The 16,997-nt window shown below is 43.6% G+C and overlaps 1 long non-coding RNA gene across 1 annotated transcript; it reads left to right on the forward strand.

Moving 5' to 3' along the window:
- The first annotated feature begins 9,652 nt into the window (after positions 1-9,652).
- LOC123996156 lies at positions 9,653-15,706 on the forward strand. The gene is made up of 3 exons (XR_006831951.1): positions 9,653-9,932; positions 14,205-14,243; positions 15,411-15,706. It is a non-coding gene; the product is annotated as an uncharacterized LOC123996156 (long non-coding RNA).
- Positions 15,707-16,997: the final 1,291 nt, after the last annotated feature.

A 16,997-nucleotide genomic window follows, 5' to 3' on the forward strand; every position in this document is an offset into this window, starting at 1 on the left:
TATTATATTATGACAGACCAGCTAGATCTACTGTCTCTATTATAATATGACAGACCAGCTAGATCTACTGTCTCTATTATATTATGACAGACCAGCTAGATCTACTGTCTCTATTATAATATGACAGACCAGCTAGATCTACTGTCTCTATTATATTATGACAGACCAGCTAGATCTACTGTCTCTATTATATTATGACAGACCAGCTAGATCTACTGTCTCTATTATATTATGACAGACCAGCTAGATCTACTGTCTCTATTATATTATGACAGACCAGCTAGATCTACTGTCTCTATTATATTATGACAGACCAGCTAGATCTACTGTCTCTATTATATTATGACAGACCAGCTAGATCTACTGTCTCTATTATAATATGACAGACCAGCTAGATCTACTGTCTCTATTATATTATGACAGACCAGCTAGATCTACTGTCTCTATTATATTATGACAGACCAGCTAGATCTACTGTCTCTATTATATTATGACAGACCAGCTCGATCATCTGTTTCTATTATATTATGACGGACCAGCTAGATCTACTGTCTCTATTATAATATGACAGACCAGCTAGTTCTACTGTCTCTATTATAATATAATGAACCAGCTAGATCTACTGTCGCTATTATATTATGACAGACCAGCTAGATCTACTGTCTCTATTATAATATGACAGACCAGCTAGATCTACTGTCTCTATATTATTATGACAGACCAGCTAGATCTACTGTCTCTATTATAATATGACAGACCAGCTAGATCTACTGTCTCTATTATATTATGACAGACCAGCTAGATCTACTGTCTCTATTATAATTATGACAGACCAGCTAGATCTACTGTCTCTATTATATTATGACAGACCAGCTAGATCTACTGTCTCTATTATAATATGACAGACCAGCTAGATCTACTGTCTCTATTATAATATGACAGACCAGCTAGATCTACTGTCTCTATTATAATATGACAGACCAGCTAGATCTACTGTCTCTATTATATTATGACAGACCAGCTAGATCTACTGTCTCTATTATAATATGACAGACCAGCTAGATCTACTGTCTCTATTATATTATGACAGACCAGCTAGATCTACTGTCTCTATTATATTATGACAGACCAGCTAGATCTACTGTCTCTATTATATTATGACAGTGCAGCTAGATCTACTGTCTCTATTATAATATGACAGACCAGCTAGATCTACTGTCTCTATTATATTATGACAGACCAGCTAGATCTACTGTCTCTATTATATTATGACAGACCAGCTAGATCTACTGTCTCTATTATATTATGACAGACCAGCTAGATCTACTGTCTCTATTATATTATGACAGACCAGCTAGATCTACTGTCTCTATTATATTATGACAGACCAGCTAGATCTACTGTCTCTATTATATTATGACAGACCAGCTAGATCTACTGTCTCTATTATAATATGACAGACCAGCTAGATCTACTGTCTCTATTATATTATGACAGACCAGCTAGATCTACTGTCTCTATTATATTATGACAGACCAGCTAGATCTACTGTCTCTATTATAATATGACAGACCAGCTAGATCTACTGTCTCTATTATATTATGACAGACCAGCTAGATCTACTGTCTCTATTATAATATGACAGACCAGCTAGATCTACTGTCTCTATTATATTATGACAGACCAGCTAGATCTACTGTCTCTATTATATTATGACAGACCAGCTAGATCTACTGTCTCTATTATATTATGACAGACCAGCTAGATCTACTGTCTCTATTATATTATGACAGACCAGCTAGATCTACTGTCTCTATTATATTATGACAGACCAGCTAGATCTACTGTCTCTATTATATTATGACAGACCAGCTAGATCTACTGTCTCTATTATAATATGACAGACCAGCTAGATCTACTGTCTCTATTATATTATGACAGACCAGCTAGATCTACTGTCTCTATTATATTATGACAGACCAGCTAGATCTACTGTCTCTATTATATTATGACAGACCAGCTAGATCTACTGTCTCTATTATATTATGACAGACCAGCTAGATCTACTGTCTCTATTATATTATGACAGACCAGCTAGATCTACTGTCTCTATTATAATATGACAGACCAGCTAGATCTACTGTCTCTATTATATTATGACAGACCAGCTAGATCTACTGTCTCTATTATAATATAATGAACCAGCTAGATCTACTGTCTCTATTATATTATGACAGACCAGCTAGATCTACTGTCTCTATTATATTATGACAGACCAGCTAGATCTACTGTCTCTATTATATTATGACAGACCAGCTAGATCTACTGTCTCTATTATATTATGACAGACCAGCTAGATCTACTGTCTCTATTATAATATGACAGACCAGCTAGATCTACTGTCTCTATTATAATATGACAGACCAGCTAGATCTACTGTCTCTATTATATTATGACAGACCAGCTAGATCTACTGTCTCTATTATATTATGACAGACCAGCTAGATCTACTGTCTCTATTATATTATGACAGACCAGCTCGATCATCTGTTTCTATTATATTATGACGGACCAGCTAGATCTACTGTCTCTATTATAATATGACAGACCAGCTAGTTCTACTGTCTCTATTATAATATAACAGACCAGCTAGATCTACTGTCTCTATTATATTATGACAGACCAGCTAGATCTACTGTCTCTATTATATTATGACAGACCAGCTAGATCTACTGTCTCTATTATAATATGACAGACCAGCTAGATCTACTGTCTCTATTATAATATGACAGACCAGCTAGATCTACTGTCTCTATTATATTATGACAGACCAGCTAGATCTACTGTCTCTATTATATTATGACAGACCAGCTAGATCTACTGTCTCTATTATATTATGACAGACCAGCTAGATCTACTGTCTCTATTATAATATGACAGACCAGCTAGATCTACTGTCTCTATTATAATATGACAGACCAGCTAGATCTACTGTCTCTATTATATTATGACAGACCAGCTAGATCTACTGTCTCTATTATAATATGACAGACCAGCTAGATCTACTGTCTCTATTATATTATGACAGACCAGCTAGATCTACTGTCTCTATTATATTATGACAGACCAGCTAGATCTACTGTCTCTATTATATTATGACAGACCAGCTAGATCTACTGTCTCTATTATAATATGACAGACCAGCTAGATCTACTGTCTCTATTATAATATAATGAACCAGCTAGATCTACTGTCGCTATTATATTATGACAGAGCAGATCTACTGTCTCTATTATATTATGACAGACCAGCTACTGTCTCTATTATAATATGACAGACCAGCTAGATCTACTGTCTCTATTATATTATGACAGACCAGCTTGATCTACTGTCTCTATTATAATATGACAGACCAGCTAGATCTACTGTCTCTATTATATTATGACAGACCAGCTAGATCTACTGTCTCTATTATAATATGACAGACCAGCTAGATCTACTGTCTCTATTATAATATACCATGACTGTCTCTATTATAATATAATGAACCAGCTAGATCTACTGTCGCTATTATATTATGACAGACCAGCTAGATCTACTGTCTCTATCATCGCTAAGAACGAGGTGAGGGAGATGTTGAGGATGGGCGTGATCGAGCCCTCGACGAGCGAGTGGTCCAGGCCCATAGTCCTGGTCCCCAAAGCCGATGGTAGTATGAGACTCTGCAATGACTTTAGGGGCGTGAATGCCATCTCTACATTCGATGCATGCCCTGTGTGGATGAACTCTTGGAGCGCTTAGGAAGGGCCAAGTTCATCACTACCCTGGATTTGACAAAGGGATATTGGCAAGTCCCGGTGGCTCCGGAGGATTGCCCAAAGACTGCCTTCGCCACCCCAGAGGGGCTTTTCCAGTATGTGAGGATGCCCTTCGGACTGCACGGAGCCGCTGCAACCTTCCAACGCCTCATGGATGCAATTCTACGGCCCCATCAAGAGTATGCAGCGGCGTACATAGACGATGTGGTCATCCACAGCGAGGACTGGGATAGTCACCTCCTGCGATTACGGGCGGTGCTCGTGAGTTTGGAAGCCACAGGGTTGACAGCCAATCCAAATAAATGCTGCCTGGGCCTGTCCGAAGCGGAATACCTGGGGTATACCGTGGGGAATGGGAAAATACGCCCGCAGGCAGAGAAGACCAGGGCAATTCGTGACTGGCCTCTACCCCGGACCAAGCGAGACGTTCGGGCCTTCTTAGGGATAACAGGATATTATCGCCGTTTTATCCCGGGATATGCAACCAATGCCAACCCCCTCACAAACCTCATCAGGAAAAACCTGCCAAACCAGGTAGAGTGGAAAGACGAGACGGAAGAGGCCTTTCAATTGTTAAAAGATGGCCTGTGTTCTGATCCCGTTCTACAGGCTCCGGACTTCTCACAAGAGTTCATTGTGCAGGTCGACGCCTCGGATACAGGGCTCGGGGCCGTACTAGCTCAGGGTGAAGGTGAAGCAGAGAAGCCGATTCTCTTCATTAGTAGGAAACTCAGCGATCGGGAACAGAGGTATGCGACCGTAGAGAAAGAGGCCTTACCCATTAAGTGGGCCCTCGATTATCTCCGGTACTACCTACTGGGTCGGAAGTTTGCATTAGTTACTGACCATGCGCCCCTCACGTGGATGGCTGGTAAGGGAAACAATAACAACAGAATAGCCAGATGGTTTTTGTCTTTACAACCGTTCTCTTTCCATGTCATCCACAGGCCCGGATCGAGGAACGGGAATGCAGACGCACTGTCCCGACGCGGCGTCTGGCACCCGACCCTCCGGTTCAGTCCTGGGGGGGAAGGTATGTGGAAGGACCACTAGAGGCAGGCTGGGCTCATGGATAGTAGCCCAACAAAGCATGGGAGACAAGGAAACCAGACATTTACATTTACATTTAAGTCATTTAGCAGACGCTCTTATCCAGAGCGACTTACAAATTGGTGCATTCACCTTATGACATCCAGTGGAACAGTCACTTTACAATAGTGCATCTAAATCTTAAAGGGGGGGGTGAGAGGGATTACTTATCCTATCCTAGGTATTCCTTAAAGAGGTGGGGTTTCAGGTGTCTCCGGAAGGTGGTGATTGACTCCGCTGTCCTGGCATCGTGAGGGAGTTTGTTCCACCATTGGGGGGCCAGAGCAGCGAACAGTTTTGACTGGGCTGAGCGGGAGCTGTACTTCCTCAGTGGTAGGGAGGCGAGCAGGCCAGAGGTGGATGAACGCAGTGCCCTTGTTTGGGTGTAGGGCCTGATCAGAGCCTGGAGGTACTGAGGTGCCGTTCCCCTCACAGCTCCGTAGGCAAGCACCATGGTCTTGTAGCGGATGCGAGCTTCAACTGGAAGCCAGTGGAGAGAACGGAGGAGTGGGGTGACGTGAGAGAACTTGGGAAGGTTGAACACCAGACGGGCTGCGGCGTCAATTAAGCACAGCTGACGGTACTAATGAGATACTCTCCTTCCCCTATAAAAGAGAGAATGGAACCAGCAGAGAAGGGGAAACTATCTCTGGAAGATGTCCACCGAGAGAGAGAAGCTGTGCTGAAAGAACCACGAAGACGGTGATAAACCCGTGATTTATGTTTGTTGTGGTGTAAAGATGATCCTATTGTGTTCTTGTTTCATCTGGAGAAGATGTGTGTTTTTTCCTTGGAAGATTTTTCATTGATTATGTTAGAATGTTTTTGTTGACAAAATACCCTCAATAGAGAACCGTGTTCAATCAGAAAAACCTACTCCTGACTCGTTTATTCCACCTTCCCGCTTTAGAGTGACGCCTAATTACTTGGTACGCTCTCACTGGAAAGGTGGATTTTTAAAAGTAGAAGCTCGAATTGTTTGGGCACAGACCTGGATTGTATGACAGAACTCTGCAGGCTGTCTCAGCAGTAGACTGCAACACCGCCCCCTTTGGCAGTTATATCTTGTCGAAAGATGTTATAGTTAGGTGTTACAGCTTTCCTCCTGGGAAGGAGAGGTGGACCAAAATGCAACGTGGTTGAAGTTCATGCTTTTTAATAAGAAAACTAAACATGAACATAATACAAAACAATAAATGTGGAAAAACCGAAACAGCCCTATCTGGTGCAACAAACACAAAGACAGGAAACAACCACCCACAAAACCCAACACAAAACAGGCTACCTAAATATGGTTCCCAATCAGAAACAATGACTAACACCTGCCTCTGATTGAGAACCATATCAGGCCAAACATAGAAATAGACAAACTAGACACACAACATAGAATGCGCATTCAGATCACACCCTGACCAAACAAAACATAGAAACATACAAAGCAAACTATGGTCAGGGTGTGACATTAGGGATGGAAATTTCAGGATTTTTGGTGGCCTTCCTAAGCCAGGATTCAGACATGGCTAGGATATCAGGGTTGGCGGAGTGTGCTAAAGCAGTGAATAAAACAAACTTAGGGAGGACGCTTATAATGTTAACATGCATGAAACCATGGCTTTCACAGTTACAGAAGTCAACAAATGAGACCGCCTGGGGAATGGGAGTGGTGCTAGGGGCATGTGTAGCCGAGTGATCATAGGGTCCCATTGGGTAGAACAAAATGAGTCAGGGAGCCAAATTCCGTCACTGCTACGCTAGGTGAACTGGAGACACTGCGATTCAGCCAGCAAGCGGATGGGCATCCGGAGACATCGCAACGGAAGAGACCACCTCGGATGGTTACGTCGGCAGACCAGTGGTGATGGATCGGCGGGGCTCCGTGTCAGCATTAAAGGGTCTGGGCCAATTGGCAAAAGAGGTAAAGATTGGCTGTTATTTTTCCCCATTCCAGGCTAACTTGGCTGTTGGACCTCAGATAGCAGCTTGGCTAGCAGAGCTTGGGGTAGGAATATGTGGTTGGGCCGATGCTCTGGGTTGAGGTTGACTGGCAGGAATTCCAGGCTACGGTGTGGACTGGTGCTAACTGACAACTAGCTACAGGATGGAGACGTTAGCCAGGAGTAGCCACTCAGATGGAAAGTGAGATTAAGATATAAGAAGAAAACGATATATACATGGGACAGGACGGGACAAGACACACGTCCAACTGCTACGCCATCTTGGAGACCATCCTGACACCCTCTGTTGTTCAGCTCTTCTCATCTGAGATGGTCTAAGGCGGTCTCAGTGCAAGAGGTGTCACTACTGTCCCTGGTTTGAATCCAGGCTGTATCACATGGCCGTGATTGGGAGTCCCATAGCGTGGCGCACAATAGGCCCAGCGTCGTCCAGGGTAGACCGTCATTGTAAATAAGAATTTGTTCTTAATTGACTTACCTAGTAAAATAAAGAAATACACACTCAGATATACACAGACCAATACCTACCGTCTCAGCTGATCTATTACAACAGTATCCAGACTTAAACATGTGGATACTGAGGGTAGTGAGGTCTGCACAACTGTGATAAGGTGCATCTCGGTGAGAGGTGTAGGAGTCAGGCGCAGGAGATGTCTGAGAAGCGTGTTTAATCATATAGTCCACCAATACAAGAATGGCACAGACAAAAATCCAAAAAACTATGCTCTTGATATTCAGAAACTCGTGCAAACGCCATGGAAGAACAAACACAGTTCCGACACTTTACATAAACGTGCGTAATAGTGAAAACAACAAACATCAAAGATAATCGAGCGCAAAAAACACACAAGCTTAATCTAAGGCAGGCAACAGGTGCCCGATACACACACATAAATAAATGCAAATGAAACCAGGTATAAAAAGGAACACAGACAGAACAAACAGAAAAGGAAAAAGGGATTGGTGGTGGCAAGTCAACCTCCCGAACCTTCGGTAGACAACAACTGTCTACGCATCACCACCACCTGATGTCACTGGAAGGCCATAAAGATCATCAAGGACATCAACCTCCCGAACAGGGATAGGAGTTACCTTCGTAGACAACAACGCATCACCAGGGGCAAACTACCTGCCCTCCAGGACACCTACACCACCTGATGTCACTGGAAGGCCATAAAGATCATCAAGGACAACAACCACCCGAGCCACTGCCTGTTCACCCCGCTATCATCCAGAAGGCGAGGTCAGTACAGGTGCATCAAAGCTGGGACCGAGAGACTGGCTTCTATCTCAAGGCCATCAGACTGTTAAACAGCTTCTATCTCAAGGCCATCAGACTGTTAAACAGCCATCACTAACATTGAGTGGCTGCTGCCGCCAACATACTGACTCAAATCTCTAGCCACTTAATAATAAAAAATTGGATGTAATAAATGTATCACTAGTTACTTTAAACAATGCCACTTTATATAATGTTTACATACCCTACACTACTGATCTCATATGTATATACTGTACTCTACACCATCTACTGCATCTTGCCGATGCCGCTCGGCCATCGCTCATCCATATATTCATATGTGTATATTCTTATTCATTCCTTTACACTTGTGTGTATAAGGTAGTTGTAGTTAGATTACTTGTTGGTTATTACTGCATTGTCGGAACTAGAAGCACAAGCATTTCGCTACACTCGCAATGACATCTGCTAACCATGTGTATGTAAACAATAACATTTGATTTGATTTGACATCCTTGACAAATATACTATAAACATTATACCTTTCTATTATACTATATTATATTCTACTCAGACTGATGTACTGCTGCTCAGGACTCTAATAACCACTGCCATCTGCTGCTCAGGACTGTAATAAACACTGCCATCTGCTGCTCAGGACTCTAATAACCACTGCCATCTGCTGCTCAGGACTCTAATAACCACTGCCATCTGCTGCTCAGGACTGTAATAACCACTGCCATCTGCTGCTCAGGACTGTAATAACCACTGCCATCTGCTGCTCAGGACTGTAATAACCACTGCCATCTGCTGCTCAGGACTCTAATAACCACTGCCATCTGCTGCTCAGGACTCTAATAACCACTGCCATCTGCTGCTCAGGACTCTAATAACTAGTGTCATCTGCTGCTCAAGAAGGTTGTTGTTTTGATTTGGAGATCTATTCTGTCTCTATTGTATTTTATTTAGGATTGTATTTATGTTTTTATTTTAGCTTTCTCACCTATTTTCTTACAAAGATAAGGTGCACAATTATTTATTTATTTTCATTTATTTATTCCAAATGAAATATTTTAAAACGTTTATGTTAAATATAATCCAAATACAATCTATTGTGTCATCGTGACGTGACATGTGCTAAAGAGGATGCTCGGGACGTCCATTCCCTAAACCTTATCCCAAAGAAACTTTAGAGGAGATGGGAAACTCCATGGATATTATGTTAATGGTCATTGTGTACGTTGCCCATGCGTCGTAGTGCATTGTTTAAATTACCCATGCAATAGTGAATGGGAGTTAATTGGGCGTCGATCAAAAACGCAACATTAGCAAGAATTTCGTGAACAAGGAAGTACAGCATTACAAATATTTTCCACGATATCATATAGCTTTGGAATAGTGTAGTTTAGAGGGAAAATAGCCAGGTTTCTCGATTCAAAGCCTGACTTTTAGTTTAGTAACCGCGTGACGTGAACGCGATTGGTCGACAGTCTGCCATTTCTCCATTCACTGCCCAATGGGATTCCTTTGTCATCATCTCTCTAATATCTCTTAACTGCACTGGCTTTGGTTGAGTTGTTTTAGGATCACCATGCGCTGCATGCCGGGATACACCTCCGTGTTGACACAAAATGGTCGAGTATGTTTTGTGACCCGGGAGTTTAAGCTGGCCAACAAGTTGTACCTTATCATTCGGCCCGCAGAACATCTGTTCGAATCGTAGATAATAGGAGAGTGCCTAAGATATGAGAGCAAGACTGTCGAAGGAAACCTGATTCTGCCACAGACAGACACACAGTCCGCCCTGCATGACTGGGACAGCACTCACAGGTCGGTAGCATACAATATCTATCTAACTAACAACGGGGATGTTATTGGACTGCAATCTTGTCTCTGAAAGACGAGGACGCGATTGCATGAACAGAATGTCTAAACATCGCCAAAATACACATTTGCAGTGGTTTTTACTTGTCCACTTTTGGCATATCAAGTGCTTGTGACTATAAGGGTCTATCTTTACATATCAGAGTAATCTGGACATCAAGTTAGGGGATTCAGTTATTTCAGGTTCACGCTGACCGGTGTATAAAATTGAGCACACAGCCATGCAATCTGTAGGAAAACATTGGCAGTAGAATGGCCTTACTGAAGGCCACACAAGCTCTCAGAAAGGGACCGCCGAATGCTTTAACACTTACATATAGTCTGTCCTCGGTTGCAACACTCACTACCGAGTTTCAAACTGCCCCTGGAAGCAACGTCAACACAATAACTGTTCGTCGGGGGCTTCATGAAATGGGTTTCCATGGCTGAGCAGCCGCACACACGCCTAATAAGATCACCATGCACAATGCCAAGCGTCGCCTGGATTGGTGTAAAACTCGCCGCCATTGGACTCTCACGCATCACCATCTGGCACTCCGACAGATGAACCTGGGTTTGGCCAGGAGAGCATACCTGTATAGGGACAACTGTAAAGTTTGATGGAGGATAAATAATGGTCTGGGTCTGTTTTTCATGGTTTGGGCCCCTTAGTTCCAGTGAAGGGAAATCTTAACGCTACAACATACAATGACATTCTAGATGATTCTGTGCTTCCAACTTTGTGACAACAGTTTGGGGAAAGCCTTTTCCTGTCTCAGCATGACAATGCCCCCGTGCACAAAGAGAGGTCCATACAGAAATGGTTTGTCAAGATCGGTGTGGAAGAACTTGATTGGCCTGCACAAAGCCCTAACCTAAACCCCATCGAACACCTTTGGGATGAATTGGAACGTCGACTGCGAACCAGGCCTAATCACCCAACATCAGTGCCTGACCTCACTAATGCTCTTGTGGCTGAATGGAAGCAAGTCCCCATGCAGCAATGTTCCAACATCTAGTGGAAAGCCTTCCCAGAAGAGTGGAGGCTGTTATAGCAGCAATGTTCCAACATCTAGTGGAAAGCCTTCCCAGAAGAGTGGAGGCTGTTATAGCAGCAATGTTCCAACATCTAGTGGAAAGCCTTCCCAGAAGAGTGGAGGCTGTTATAGCAGCAATGTTCCAACATCTAGTGGAAAGCCTTCCCAGAAGAGTGGAGGCTGTTATAGCCGCAATGTTCCAACATCTAGTGGAAAGCCTTCCCAGAATAGTGGAGGCTGTTATAGCAGCAATGTTCCTACATCTAGTGGAAAGCCTTCCCAGAAGAGTGGAGGCTGTTATAGCAGCAATGTTCCAACATCTAGTGGAAATATTTCCCAGAAGACTGAAGACTGTTATAGCAGCAAAAGGGGGGGACCAACTCCATATTAATGCTCATGATTTTGGAATGAAATGTTTGACAGGCACGTGTCCACATACTTTTGGTCTTCTGGTGTATTTACATATAACTAGGAATAAAATGGCCGACAGCAAACCGTTGCAGTAGCATATGTGATGAGTCAAAAATATTTAATGCAGAAAGGGTCAACTATTTAGCAGTCATCGGTTGAGGTAGAGAACGTTGGACAGAACAAGGCTATGTTTATTTTTAATTTTTTTATTTCACCTTTATTTAACCAGGTAGGCTAGTTGAGAACACCTTTATTTAACCAGGTAGGCTAGTTGAGAACACCATTATTTAACCAGGTAGGCTAGTTGAGAACACCTTTATTTAACCAGGTAGGCTAGTTGAGAACAAGTTCTCATTTGCAACTGCGACCTGGCCAAGATAAAGCAAAGCAGTGTGAACAGACAACACAGAGTTACACATGGAGTAAACAACAACAGAGTTACACATGGAGTAAACAACAACAGAGTTACACATGGAGTAAACAACAACAGAGTTACACATGGAGTAAACAACAACAGAGTTACACATGGAGTAAACAACAACAGAGTTACACATGGAGTAAACAACAACAGAGTTACACATGGAGTAAACAACAACAGAGTTACACATGGAGTAAACAACAACACAGAGTTACACATGGGAACACCTTTATTTAACCAGGTAGGCTAGTTGAGAACAAGTTCTCATTTGCAACTGCGACCTGGCCAAGATAAAGCAAAGCAGTGTGAACAGACAACACAGAGTTACACATGGAGTAAACAACAACAGAGTTACACATGGAGTAAACAACAACACAGAGTTACACATGGAGTAAACAACAACAACAGAGTTACACATGGAGTAAACAACAACAACAGAGTTACACATGGAGTAAACAACAACAACAGAGTTACACATGGAGTAAACAACAACACAGAGTTACACATGGAGTAAACAACAACACAGAGTTACACATGCAGTAAACAATTACCAAGTCAATAACACAGTAGAGAAAAAGAGTCTATGTCAACAACTCCATAAAACAATTTGAATGCAGATTGAATGTCCCAAAGCTCTCGATATCCTGGGTTTCACTTTGCAAGAAATAGGTGACCCTAATGTTACGCTAGTTCACACAAAGCCCATTTATGCTTTATACCTGGCCATGTGTTCTGGAGGTTCCGTACGGAGGGTGTGTATTGTTAGGTTAGATTACTCGTTGGTTATTACTGCATTGTCGGGACTAGAAGCACAAGCATTTTGCTACACTCTCATTCAAATCTGCTAACCATGTATGTGACAAATAAGATTTGATTTGACGCAATTGCGGAGCCTCTGTAGGCTCGCAGATACCAAAATCCAGTTCCGTACCCCGTCACCACGCGCCTCTCTCATCACCACGCGCCTCTCTCATCACCACGCGCCTCTCTCATCACCACGCGCCTCCCGCATCACCACGCGCCTCCCGCATCACCACGCGCCTCCCGCATCACCACGCGCCTCCCGCATCACCACGCGCCTCCCGCATCACCACGCGCCTCTCTCATCACCACGCGCCTCTCTCATCACCACGCGCCTCTCTCATCACCACGCGCCTCTCTCATCACCACGCGCCTCTCTCATCACCACGCGCCTCTCTCATCACCACGCGCCTCTCTCATCACCACGCGCCTCTCTCATCACCACGCGCCTCTCTCATCACCACGCGCCTCTCTCATCACCACGCGCCTCTCTCATCACTCATCACCACGCGCCTCTCTCATCACCACGCGCCCTCTCATCACCACGCGCCTCTCTCATCACCACGCGCCTCCCGCATCACCACGCGCCTCCCGCATCACCACGCGCCTCTCTCATCACCACGCGCCTCTCTCATCACCACGCGCCTCTCTCATCACCACGCGCCTCTCTCATCACCACGCGCCTCTCTCATCACCACGCGCCTCCCGCATCACCACGCGCCTCCCGCATCACCACGCGCCTCCCGCATCACCACGCGCCTCCGGCATCACCACGCGCCTCCGGCATCACGGCATCACGGCATCACCACGCGCCTCCGCATCACCACGCGCCTCCCGCATCACCACGCGCCTCTCTCATCACCACGCGCCTCCCGCATCACCACGCGCCTCCCGCATCACCACGCGCCTCCCGCATCACCACGCGCCTCCCGCATCACCACGCGCCTCCCGCATCACCACGCGCCTCCCGCATCACCACGCGCCTCCCGCATCACCACGCGCCTCCCGCATCACCACGCGCCTCCCGCATCACCACGCGCCTCCCGCATCACCACGCGCCTCTCTCTCATCACCACGCGCCTCATCACCACGCGCCTCTCTCTCATCACCACGCGCCTCATCACCACGCGCCTCTCATCACCACGCGCCTTGATTGGTTGACAGTAAGTGGGGACAGTTTGTCCGTATAAACACAAACTCACCTCTCCTACAGGAGCTCTGCGACCGCCAGAAGTATGGTCCTGACATCTGCAGAGCCTCTCTGTAACTGTGTACAGATTGACCATACATCTGCTTATCTGAGCTGCACTGGGGTCAGAATGCGTTGTTCCATTGACACCGTGGAGCCGGCGTGAGATATGGGTTGGAAAACATACCTCTAGGCAGCAGTAGCCATATCCCGAGTGACTGACCATGACGAAGACAGCAAGTGAATATGAAGTAGTTATCCTCCTATATAGCTGCTTATTCGTTGGCCTAGTTATGAACTTGTATTCAGTCCTTCAGAAGCCTCATATATAAACATTTCTAAATCAAAGGTTAGTTTGTTAACATCCTCCCGTCTTGTTTCAGACCGTTGCCTACATCGGAGGACGTGAAAACAAGCCGAATGTAAGTGAGAGGTACAGGAATGTTACTACTGCCAATACCCATGTCCCATATTATTCTCTTAGTGCTATTTGGACTGAACATGTAAGGCTAGATATCGCCATGCTGATTTGATATGTCTTGTCACCGTGGTGATTCAGTTATTTTTAATTACTTTTTTTAAACGTGTCATTTTTGGCATGGACCAATTGGCAACGTGGGAGCTAAATTGTAGACGGTCTCCATTTTCAGTCCAAATGCATGTTGTGCTGTGGTTTTTAACTCATGAGTACGTTCATAGTTGTTGCGTTGCACGTTTATTCTTACTGTTTTTATTGTTTTTTTTTGTTGTGCTTTTTAAACAAAATTGTAAATATAATGTATCCTCTCTGTTATGGGGGTCGTTCTGAGGTCGTTCCACCTCAAAAAAGCACAGGAGTTTGACACCCACCGTCTCAGATTGTTCTGAAATTGTAAGAAACAGATCAGATTAAGAAGAACAGATCAGATTAAGAAGAACAGATCAGATTAAGAACAGATCAGATTAAGAAGAACAGATCAGATTAAGAAGAACAGATCAGATTAAGAAGAACAGATCAGATTAAGAAGAACAGATCAGATTAAGAAGAACAGATCAGATTAAGAAGAACAGATCAGATTAAGAAGAACAGATCAGATTAAGAAAATCAGATTAAGATCAGATCAGATTAGGAGGAACAGCTCAGATTAGTGTTCCTGCTGCATTGTTTTGTTGAATTATAATTTGAGTTGAGAAATTAAGATAATTGATTGCACCCAAGTTGTCCATTTTTTTGTTTTATAGGATTCACATAAATTGACATTTGACCATTTTATTTAAATTCTTCATGTTCTAACTCATTGGTAGAAAAAAAGTTTGGTCCAAATTGGATGTTAGGTACTACATTTTATTGAAGATTATATGAATCCTATAAATTTAGGTGCAGTCAATTAGCTCAATTTCTCAGAGATTAAATTATATTTCAACCAAATAATGTTGCAGGAATGCTAATCATATCCATTTCTAACGACAGAAACAATGTCAGAACAATTGGAGGTGGTGGGTGTCACGGCTTGCTGAAATGACAGTGTTAGTTCTGTGGGGAGCAAGTTTCCTTTTCGGTGGTTGTCATACTAAAAACTTGTCACTTCCTGTTTGAATGTCCTGTACAGGAAGAGAGCGGCTGCAAAGCATCTAATTGAGCGCTACTTTGGCCAGTTAACAAAGGGCTGTGGAAATGGGGCCTGCACGAATGAGTTCTGTGCTTCGTGTCTTGGTTTTCAACCGCTGGATCACAACGCGGCGGCCATCAGAGCCCTGGACCTCTATAAAATTAACACCAAACTGTGTGACCTTCACCCCTCCACTGCCTTCCCTGACAACAACAGTGCCGAGGACACACAACCTGCCTTATTGGGCGACTGCCACGGGAAGATGACAGACAACCTGTTTCCCCCTAGGGAGGACTTCAGAGGTAAACACTGTGTATCCCAGATGGCTCCCTCTTCCCTGTATAATCCACTACTTTTGACCAGGGCCCTATATAAACCACTACTTTTGACCAGGGCCCTATATAAACCACTACTTTTGACCAGGGCCCTATATAAACCACTACTTTTGACCAGGGCCCTATATAATCCACTACTTTTGACCAGGGCCCTATATAATCCACTACTTTTGACCAGGGCCCTATATAATCCACTACTTTTGACCAGGGCCCTATATAATCCACTACTTTTGACCAGGGCCCTATATAATGCACTACTTTTGACCAGGGCCCTATATAAACCACTACTTTTGACCAGGGCCCTATATAAACCACTACTTTTGACCAGGGCCCTACATAAACCACTACTTTTGACCAGGGCCCTATATAAACCACTACTTTTGACCAGGGCCCTATATAATCCACTACTTTTGACCAGGGCCCTATATAAACCACTACTTTTGACCAGGGCCCTATATAAACCACTACTTTTGACCAGGGCCCTATATAAACCACTACTTTTGACCAGGGCCCTATATAAACCACTACTTTTGACCAGGGCCCTATATAAACCACTACTTTTGACCAGGGCCCTATATAAACCACTACTTTTGACCAGGGCCCTACATAAACCACTACTTTTGACCAGGGCCCTACATAAACCACTACTTTTGACCAGGGCCCGGTTTCCCGATAGCGATAGAACTTGCGAGTGTCTTTTAACGATGCGTATTTCCTACAACGGCTGAAGGTGTAACACGCGTTTCCCAAAACGGCACACAGAGGGAGTTCTCCCTTCCCAGTCGTACCTTAACCTTGAGAATTATTCCACAATACTGACGATGGATCAGCTCCTAGAGAGATATTATCACCCATGGCTGAAAAGATTGAGACGATTTATTCCAATACCCTATAATAATAACAATAATAATCTATAATAATGCACTGAATCAAGACTCAAGACTCATCATTGCTCACACGTTGTTACGCACCTTGAAAAATATTCAGACACAAATTACAGACAGTAGGCCTAGTCTACAATTTGCAAAATAGAACTCAATTCAATACACATGAAATTGATTTCAATATGATTGAAATACATACGATGTATTCAGACCCCTTCACTTTGTATATATTTTGTTACGTTACAGCCTTATTATAAAATTGATTAGATAAATTGTTTTCCTCATCGATCTAAGCTGGATACTCCATAATGACAGTGAAAACAGGTTTCTAGAAAAGTTGGCAAATTTATAAAAAATAAAATAAAAAA

This window comes from Oncorhynchus gorbuscha, linkage group LG02, assembly GCF_021184085.1.
Source record: "Oncorhynchus gorbuscha isolate QuinsamMale2020 ecotype Even-year linkage group LG02, OgorEven_v1.0, whole genome shotgun sequence".
Classification (NCBI taxonomy): Eukaryota; Metazoa; Chordata; class Actinopteri; order Salmoniformes; family Salmonidae; genus Oncorhynchus; species Oncorhynchus gorbuscha.